This window comes from Octopus bimaculoides, chromosome 26 (assembly GCF_046866305.1).
Source record: "Octopus bimaculoides isolate indiv1 chromosome 26, ASM4686630v1, whole genome shotgun sequence".
NCBI lineage: Eukaryota > Metazoa > Mollusca > Cephalopoda > Octopoda > Octopodidae > Octopus > Octopus bimaculoides.
Window position 1 is genome coordinate 2,058,959 of NC_142953.1, and position 10,000 is coordinate 2,068,958.

Sequence of the window (10,000 nt, forward strand, 5' to 3'; positions counted from 1 at the left end):
ATAAACACAGATACACACAGGCTTCTTTCAGTTTCCATCTACCATATACACTCACAAGGCTTTAGTCAGCCCAGGGCTACCATGGAGTACACTCACCCAAGGCGCCGCACACTGAGACCAAACCCAAGACCACAAGCCAGCAATTGCCAAACAAACAACCAAATTACAATAAATCTACTGATACTAAAAAAAAAAAATAAAAAAATAAAAAAAAAATTAATCTTTGCGGTCGATTCCTTTGACTTGAACACTTCAAAGCAGTGCTCCAGCATGGTCACAGTTCAATGACTGGAACGAGTAAAAGACTGTGCGATAATGTATCTGGAACAAGCGACAAAAGTGCAGCTTCGTACAATGACACGGAAAATGGAGAGAAGAAATGGTAAATTTGGAGAGCAGAGAAGGCAGAGATTCTGCAGATTAGATTACAGCATCAATGCACAAGGCCAACCGTGGAAGACACACAGACAGACAGACAGACAGACAGACACACATACATACATACATGATATTGTATATACATACATACAAACCTACATACATAAGTAGGTACATTCAAACCTCTATACATACGTATGTACATACATACAAATGTATATACAACATATGTACATACATACAAATGTATATACAACATATGTACATACATACAAATGTATATACAACATATGTACATACACACACATACATACACACACATACATACATACACACACATACATAACACACACATACATACATACATACATACATAACACACACATATACATAACACAAACATACATACATAATACACACACACATACATAACACACACACACACACACATACATAACACACACACACACACACAAACATGACCTCATAGAAACAAACCCACTCAGCCAACAGCCAACAGCTACGCAATATGAAAGATGTTGATGCCATTCACCGTAGCAACAAAATGTTTACCATGCAATTGGGATGATACATACATGGATGTGGTGCTGGGGTACAGAAGCTTGCTTACCAGCCACATGGTTCCGGGTTCAGTCCCACTGAGTGGCACCTTGGGCAAGTGTCTTCTGCTATAGCCTTGGGCCGACCAAAGCTTTGTGAGTGGATTTGGTAGACGGAAACTGAAAGAAGCCTGTCATATCTTTATCATTTTGTTTTTTCTATTTTTACTTGTTTAAGTCATTAGACTGTCGCTATGCTGGAGCACCACATTGAAGAATTTTTCAGTCAAATAAATCAACCCCAAAACTTTTATTCTATCAGTCTTTTTTGCTGAACCGCTAAGTTACAGGGGATGTAAACACACCAACACTAGTTGTCAGGCAGTGGTGGGGGGCAAACACAGACACAAAGATATACACACTCACACACACACACACATATGCGATGGGCTTCAGTTGGATTGCAGTTTATCACATGTTTGCTGGATCAGGGCTAAACGATAGGATGGGCACAACTGGATTGCCTTTCATTGTAGGTCTACTCCCTGAGAAGGACTGACCTGGGGCTAAACAGCAACATAAGTGAATTAGCGAAGAGAAGGTCACAACCAGAACACATTTGATTGTAGCTCTGCCGGATCAAGGCTGACCCAGGAGCTATACAACAACAACAACAACAGCAACAACGACAACACGTTACTCCGTTGAACGTCACTTGGTATTAATTAAGCAGAAACAGGTAAATGATTCTTAAATTAGTGTAGCTTAAAGCTAACGAGTAAATGACCTATTAAATAGAGTTAAGATTAGAGAGAGGGGGGGAGAAAGAGAGAGAGGAGGAAGAGAAACATATAGAAAGAGAAAGAGAGAGAGAGAGAGAACAAGTGAGAGAAAGAGACAGACAGACAGAGAAAGAAAGAGAGGGGAGAAAGAGAGAGAGAGAAGGAAAGAGAGGGAAGAAAGAGAGAGAATGTCTTACTTAACATTGGCATTTGGCCAAGTTGTTCAATAATTGCAGGTAAGAACACCATTTGATCACACCTCCCGCCCCCTCCACCACAAAGCCAAGTGCTTATGTGTAGCCCTAGGTCAGAGATGATTAACTTGAGTAGGTCTATGATCGACAGATGTTCCAATTACAACAGACCATCATCCTGTCTCTTATTCGCAACTCACTCCTACAGCTGAGTGAACTGGAGCGACGTGAAATAAAGTGTCTTGCTCAAGAACACAGCACGCAGCCCAGTCCAGGAATCGAACTCACAACCTCACGATCGTAAGCTTGATGCTCTAACCACTGAGCGATACACACACACACACACACAAATTTTAATGAGAGATAGAATGAATAGGGTTTAGTACAAATATGATTTGTAATAAAACTTGTTCATTCCATCCTCTCTTGTTAAAATTCAATTGTGGTGGTGGTGGTGGTGGTGGGGGGAACACACACACACACACACACACACACACACACTCACACACACACAAATACACACATATATATGACAGGCTTCTTTCGGTTTCCATCTACACAAAGCCATTCACAAAGTTTTGGTCGGCCTGAGGCTATAACAGAGAACACCTCTCCCAAGGTGCCATGCAGTGGAACTGAACCCGGAATAATGTGGCTGGGAAGCAAGCTTCTTACCACACAGCCACTCCTTGTTTACGTAATAAAAATCTAGAAACTTCAAGTTCAACCATCAAAAACTGTGTGTGTGCGCATGCGTGTGTGTGTGTGTGTGTAACAAATAAATAAATAAGTAAAGCAAAGCTATATCACATGATGAAAAGAAGGAGGAGGAGGAGAAGGTACAAAAGAAGAAGAAAAAGAAGAGGAAAGAAAAAGAAAGAGGAAAGAAAAAGAAAGAGGATTTATAACATCATGTGATTTGCAAAAAACAAAAAGGCTTTGCTGGACACAAGATTAAGAAGTTTAGAGAGAGAGAGATGGGGGAGAGAAGAGAGAGAGAGATGGGGGAGAGAAGAGAGAGAGAGATGGGGGAGAGAAGAGAGAGAGAGATGGGGGAGAGAAGAGAGAGAGAGATGGGGGAGAGAAGAGAGAGAGAGAAAGAGAGATGGTCAAGTCTGAATAAGTCAATACTAGTTGGTGTAGATATATTGTTGACCAGTGGTCAAATGATGAACAGGTTTATATAAATATAAATTTATTGACAGGCAACAGGCAGAGTGAAGTCTGTTACCATGTAAACACATCTGGTTTTATGGTAGAGACAAGTCACAACACCTCAAGCACAGGTGAAGAAATGTGTGGGTGTGTATGTATATATATATATATATATATATATATATATATACATATATCATCATCATCATCATCATCGTTTAACGTCCGCTTTCCATGCTAGCATGGGTTGGACGACTTGACTGAGGACTGGTGAAACCGGATGGCAACACCAGGCTCCAATCTAAATTTGGCAGAGTTTCTACAGCTGGATGCCCTTCCTAACACCAACCACTCAGAGAGTGTAGTAGGTGATTTTACATGTCACCTGCACGAAGGCCAGTCAAGCAATACTGGCAACGATATATGGAAACTTGACTGATGAGAGAAGGCCACAAATGGCCCGTCTTTGTGTTGCCCTGTTTGTCATTTTGTTCTTTTTCCTGTCTGTCTTCGTATCGTCTATCTGTCCAGATGTTTTATTGTCGTTTGTTACATTCTTGTTCCATTTTTGGGATATATATATATATATATATATATATATATATATATATATATATATATATACGATGGGCTTCTTTCAGTTTCCATCTACCAAATCCACTTACAAGGTTTTTGTCGGCCTGAGGTTATAGCAGAAGAGACTTGCCCAAGGTGCCATGCAGTGGAACTGAACCTGGAACCATGTGGCTAGGAAGCAAGTTTCTTACCATAGAGCCACGCCTGTAGAGAGATATAAGGTAAACATTTTGAATCTAACCAAAAAGTTGCTGCCATAATTAAGCCACATTTTTTCTGTCTGTATTGAGAGAAGCCAGATTCATTTGAACAGTTTCAGTAGACATTACTTCATCAGAGATCAATTAACTCTTGTTTCTGACCAAAGACCAAAGACAGAGAGAGAGAAAGGTGGGAAATATAGAAACTTCCAGCTATATATAGCATACACGGACAGGCAGAACTGAATCGGTTGGTTCTCATCGACATAACAGTGCAAGCCTTGGCAATGTGTGTTAAATAATTAATCACTAACGAGCCCATTGATGAAACGATAAGAGAAGAGTGCTGATATCAGTGAGGTCAGTCTCCTTTTTTTTTAGTCCCATTGACGAAAACGTGGTGTTGTAGTTGTAGTTGTAAGTATGACATTACACAGCGAAGATAATATTTGGGTTGTTAGAATATTAAAAAAAAAACAAAAAAACCAGACCTAAAATTCTATCTTACATCTCCCCCCCCTCTCTCAGGTGGGTGGCTGAGTGGTTAAAAAGCTTGCTTCCTAATGTGTGGTCTTGTGTTCAAACCCTCTGCATGGCATCTTGGATAAGTGTCTTCTTGCTATAGCCTCAGGCCGACCAAAACCTTGTGAGTGGATTTGGTAGACAGAAACTGAAAGAAGCCTGTCATATATATATATATATATATATATATATATATATATATATATATTCTTTTACTTGTTTCAGTTACTTGACTTTAGTCAAACAAATCGATGTCAGGACTTATTCTTGGTAAGCCTAGTACTTATTCTATCAGTCTCTTTTGCCAAATCGCTAAGTTGCCATTTGCACTACATTCACCCACCTTTTAATAATAATAATAATAATGTAAAAGTGACTAAAACAATGTGTGTATGCATGTATGTATGTATGTATGTATCTAAGTCTGTGTGTATATATATGAGTATATGCAAATATATTTATGCGTGTCTGTGTGTTTTTAATTGTTGCTATGACAACTGTGATGCAACTATTTTATTATCAATTCGCAATTGCAGATGAAATCACTTGCCAAACAAGTTTCACCAAAGTGTGTGTATATATATATATATAACATCATCATCATCATCATCACCGTCATCATTTAATGTCCATGTTCCATGCTGGTATGGGTTGGACGGTTTGTTGAATAGCCAATGAGGAGGGGGACTCCATCATACACCAGTGTCTTTTTTGACATGGTTTCTATGGCTGGATGCACTTCCTAACGTCAAACCCCAAAATTTCAAAGCCATTATTATTATTATTATTATTATTATTATTGCTGTCATCACCATCATAACTATTATTATTATTGATTTTCCAAACTTTGGCAAATGGCCACAAATATACGTCCAAGAAAACCGGTTGATTCAATCAGCACTTGGCTGACCATCTTATCGACCCCCTGCAAGAATGGAAAGCAAACTGACCTTGACAGGGCTTGAACTCAGAACTTATAGAGCCCAAACTAAACACTGTACTGGGTACTATTTATGTAGCACCAACACTACTGAGGCCCCCGTGAAGATAGCAAATCAACAAACCCAAGGAGGGAGGGCACTGGGTCTGTATGCTAGGTCAGGATTATGGCATAAGGGAAGAGGTGTGTGTTTTAGTGTTGACATTGTTTTACAACTATCACATGATGTCAAGAGAATGAGACACACACACACACATATGCACACATGCACACACACACACAGACGGGCAGTTTCTGTCTACCAGTTTGCTTCTACCAAATCCACTGACAATTCTTTAAGCTGGCACCAAGACTATAGAAGAAGACACCTGCCCAAGGTGCCACACAATAGGACTGAACCCCAAACCACATGATTGATAAGCAAACTTCTTACTACACAGTCATGCTGGCATTTTAAACTGTGTATATTGAGTACTGGAAAGTGAAAGTCAGCCAGCCAATCAAACGTCCGGGCTAAAGTAGCAGTAGTGGTCTTAATCTATAGGTTTCCTTAATACAGGTTAATGACATTAAAAACAATCTCATTTAATATATTTTAATGTCAGTAACTCACCAATAAGAAGCAGACAGATTAGATTTCTTATCCAGTCATTTGTGGCGTATTCCACCTTCATTGCTACAGTTGAGATACAATGCAACATACACACACATATATACACACATACAAATACACATACACTTGTGTATATAATGTACATACAGTGTTCAATTACCACATAAAGATAACACACACACACATATATATATATTGGGTCATCCCATAAATAATGCGGTTTTTATATACTTTGTCCATTTTCAAAATTAAGATAAACAAAGTTCTTTTTTTTAATCTAAAATATTCTCTCCTTAATTTTCTACAATGCTCTTCCATCTATCTGGTAGACTTGCAAGGCCCCTCTTCCAAAATTCACTTGTCCATGACGAAAAATACTTCCCCAGTACTGTCCTGACCTCGTCTACAGAATTCATATTTTTTCTGTCCAAATGATTTTGAAGACTGCAGAATAAATGATAATCAGATGGGACAATGTCCAGCGAATATGGTGGATGAGGCATCATCAGCCATTCAAACTGCTCCAGCCAGGCAAAATGTTTAGCGACATTTTGTCTTCATGTTCTGAGTTCAAATTCTACTTCGATTCAATGAACCCAAGGATGCTGCATTTGTTGTGTCAAGAATTAAATACAGAAAATAAAAGGCACTTTTATTCTTCACAGAAGTAAGAGGACTTTCAGGAAATAATGTGCAATCACGAAAGAAGTATTGAGAGAATAAAAACCACCATTGTGTTTGCAGACGAACTTTCTGATAACTAAAGGGAGGCTGAAAGCTGGCCTACTTCAGGGATATTTTCTGATGACTCAATACAATTAAGTTTATTTCAAGGCAACTCAGCTACCATCACAGAGTATTTCGACAGTCTATTCTGTCAAACATGTCAAAGTTTTCAGGCTCAACTTTACAGTAAAAAAAAATGTAAGTCAACTTTGCAGAACTAAAAATTCTGTGTGAAATGCAGCAGGATTAATGGATCATCCTTTCAGGGTTGATAAATCAAATACCAGTTGATCACTGGGGTTGACGTCATCAACAAACCCTCTCCCTCGTATTTGCTGGCCTTGTGCTAAGATTTGAAATCAATTTTATTATAGAAACACACGCACACACACCACTGCCATCGCTACTACCAATACCACCGCTATCAACACCACACACACTCACACACAGAGTCAAATGGGTGGCAAACAACAGAAAGTGGTACTCGGCACATTTTGTAGGAGACAGGAGAAGGGGGCTCAGGGTTAGGGGGTAAACTCAAAGGCTGCCCTGAGCAGCTTGCACTCTATGACGACAAGGATTTCAGCTGATCCAATCAACAGAACAGCCTGCCTGTGAAATTAACATGCAAGTGGTTGAGTGCTCCTGAGACATGCATGCCCTTATTGTAGTTCTCAGAGAGATTTCAGTGCGACACAGAACGTGACAAGGCTGGCCCTTTGAATTATGGGTCCAACTCACTTTTGCCAGACGAGTGGAGTAGTGTGAAAGAAAGTGTCTTGGTCAAGGGCAGAAAGTGCTACCAGGAATCGAACTCACAACCTAACAATTGTAACCCAAACGTCTTAACCATGAAGCGATTTGCCCTCACCTTGACGGGCTGAAAGCTGGGTCGCCAGAGTTTGGGATAGAGAGGGGAGAGTTTAGGAAGCAAAAGCATCCTCTCTCTCTCTCTGTCTTTGTCTCGGTAAAAGCCTAACTGTATGATGCTGATGCAGGAGGTGTTGTGGGTGTTTGGGAGGAAAACGGGGACGTGAAATGCTGAGGATATGGGAAAGATTTTACAGAAATAAAATCAAGCAGCAACAAATACTGGATGTGTGATGTTAATGTAGACAAACGACTGGGCAGAAATAAGGTGAAAGCGAGAAGTTTGGCACCAGAGGAAATTGGATGTCGTGTGTGCTAGAAACGAGACTGCGTTGTTAGTAGAGACATGTGATAAGCATGGAGTATGAGAGAGTTGAGTGGCAAACGTAGGTGCCAAACGATAGAAATGGAAGAAGGAACCTGTAAAAGAAGCAGACAGGGGAAAAAAAATAAAACAAAACACATGGGAGGAAGTGACGAAAGCTGATTTGGGGGGGGGGGTGACGGGTGACCACAAGAGGTGGCATGGCACTGTCTTCGAGAAGAAGATCCACCTGACTTAGGTAAGCATGAGAAAATGGACATTAAAGGGTGGGAAAAAAAAATGATATCTATCTATCGAGATGTGTATGTGCGCATGTTTGTGGGTTTGTAAATGTGTGCGTGATATATATATATATTTATGTAATGTACGGAAGAGAAAGTGAAAGAAAAACTGAAGTCAGTGAGAAGGCAAGAGGAAAAGCCAGAAAGAGACCGACGTCAGAGCAGAGATAAATAAATACCATGCTTAGCTTAAAGATCGATAAATGAGAGTATTTAGGTGCAAAGACCTACTGTGGTATTGCTAATCATCATCATCATCATCGTTGTAACCGCCATAGCAGATCATAAAACAGACAATGCCGTCTATATTCAGCGAACGTGAAAATATGACCTACACACACATTATATATAGATAGATATTATGTTCCTCGTTATTCCTAGATTCGTTTTTACTTTTATAATGGAACCATTTCCATTCCTATTTAATCATCCTTCCTTCACGGAAAGAAAATTGCGAAACTATAAAACTAAAAAAAAAAAATTTTTTTTTTAAAAGATTTTTCTGGGTAATTTGCAGCCATTCTCTAGATGATGATGATGATGATAATAATAATAGTCTGTGAATATCTTTAGAATATTATATATACAGGAACGAACGGACGGACTGTGGCGACAACCGTGTAGCTTTAATGCCAAAAATAGCAGCTAAATCGTGCTCAAATTAACACCACCTTCGTTGATTTGGAAGGAATGACACGTTGGAAGATGTAGACCTAGGTACACTATGTCTAAAAATAGACGGAATCGGGAGGAATGGTTTATCTTGGATCACAGAACTGGGAACAACAGCTCGATCCAAGCCGCAAACACACACACACATACATCGTTTCATCGATTTAGAAAATAAAATTCAAATGGATTTTTAAAAAAATTATGTAAAATATAACATTAAGCTTTCAAAATTAACAAATGAATGAAACTCCGTTTTATCTTTTCTGTGAAGACATTTGAGTTTGATGTTTGCAGCATCCACCCGGTTCTACTGGCGACACACCCGGTTCTGAATGCCAATTGTGATTGGCACACGAGGTTTTTAGTGTTATTTGTTTCTATGACAAGAAAAATCAATTCACACGTACTTTATATATATATATATATAGCACAGAGATTCGGGTTGACCAACAAATGGATAAAGGCCTCAATGCAAAAAGAACTGATTGTAACAGTTTATTTGTTAGGGTTGGGTTTATTTTTCGTTTTTAAATAACAAGAATTTCCAAGCAAAAGCTCCGAATAGCATCTCGGGTATTACAGGGAAGCAAGCCGTGTAAGAAATCGAATGCCACCCCCACAAAATACAATTTAAACCAAGTTCATTTAATATTTTCCAGTAAATTCTTCGTTAGTAATGTTGTGAATAATAAGCTATACACGCCGAATAAACGAATGAATGAATAAGACAAACGTTTGGCAATATTTGAAAGATGAATTTTTGAAAATACATTTTAACTATCCCTGCTTAGATATTTAGTAATGTCTGTGACTACGAGAGACAGACATACAGGTGCATGCTAACCTCAAAGACGATGGTGCACCTACGCATGGTATCTACATCGCTCACTGTGTCTTGGTCTGTAGATTCGAGGGTTCCAGAATTTTGTTGTCTTTATATCTGTATATAATGTATAACGTATTAACATCCTGAAAAATAAAAGGAAGCAATTTGGAAGTTGGAGGGGGGGGCACAATAAAAAGAAGAAAGAGTCACACACACAAAAAGCGAATGCCAAAGGACCAAAAACTCTGCAACGAAGAATGCGAAGGAACGAAATTGACGAGGGTCCTTCTTTTACGGGAGAAATTCCGCTGAAAATTGTTTAAACTATAGAAGGCGGACAAACACATACATAATGTGAGTGTGTGTATATATACACACGT

At 39.1% G+C, this 10,000-nt stretch overlaps 1 protein-coding gene across 8 annotated transcripts in view; it reads right to left on the reverse strand.

Moving 5' to 3' along the window:
- The window catches only part of LOC106875841 (phosphatidylinositol-3,5-bisphosphate 3-phosphatase MTMR4), a 113,614-nt gene that overhangs the window by 102,387 nt on the left and 1,227 nt on the right, over positions 1-10,000 (reverse strand). The gene's annotated exons all lie outside the window — the stretch shown is intronic.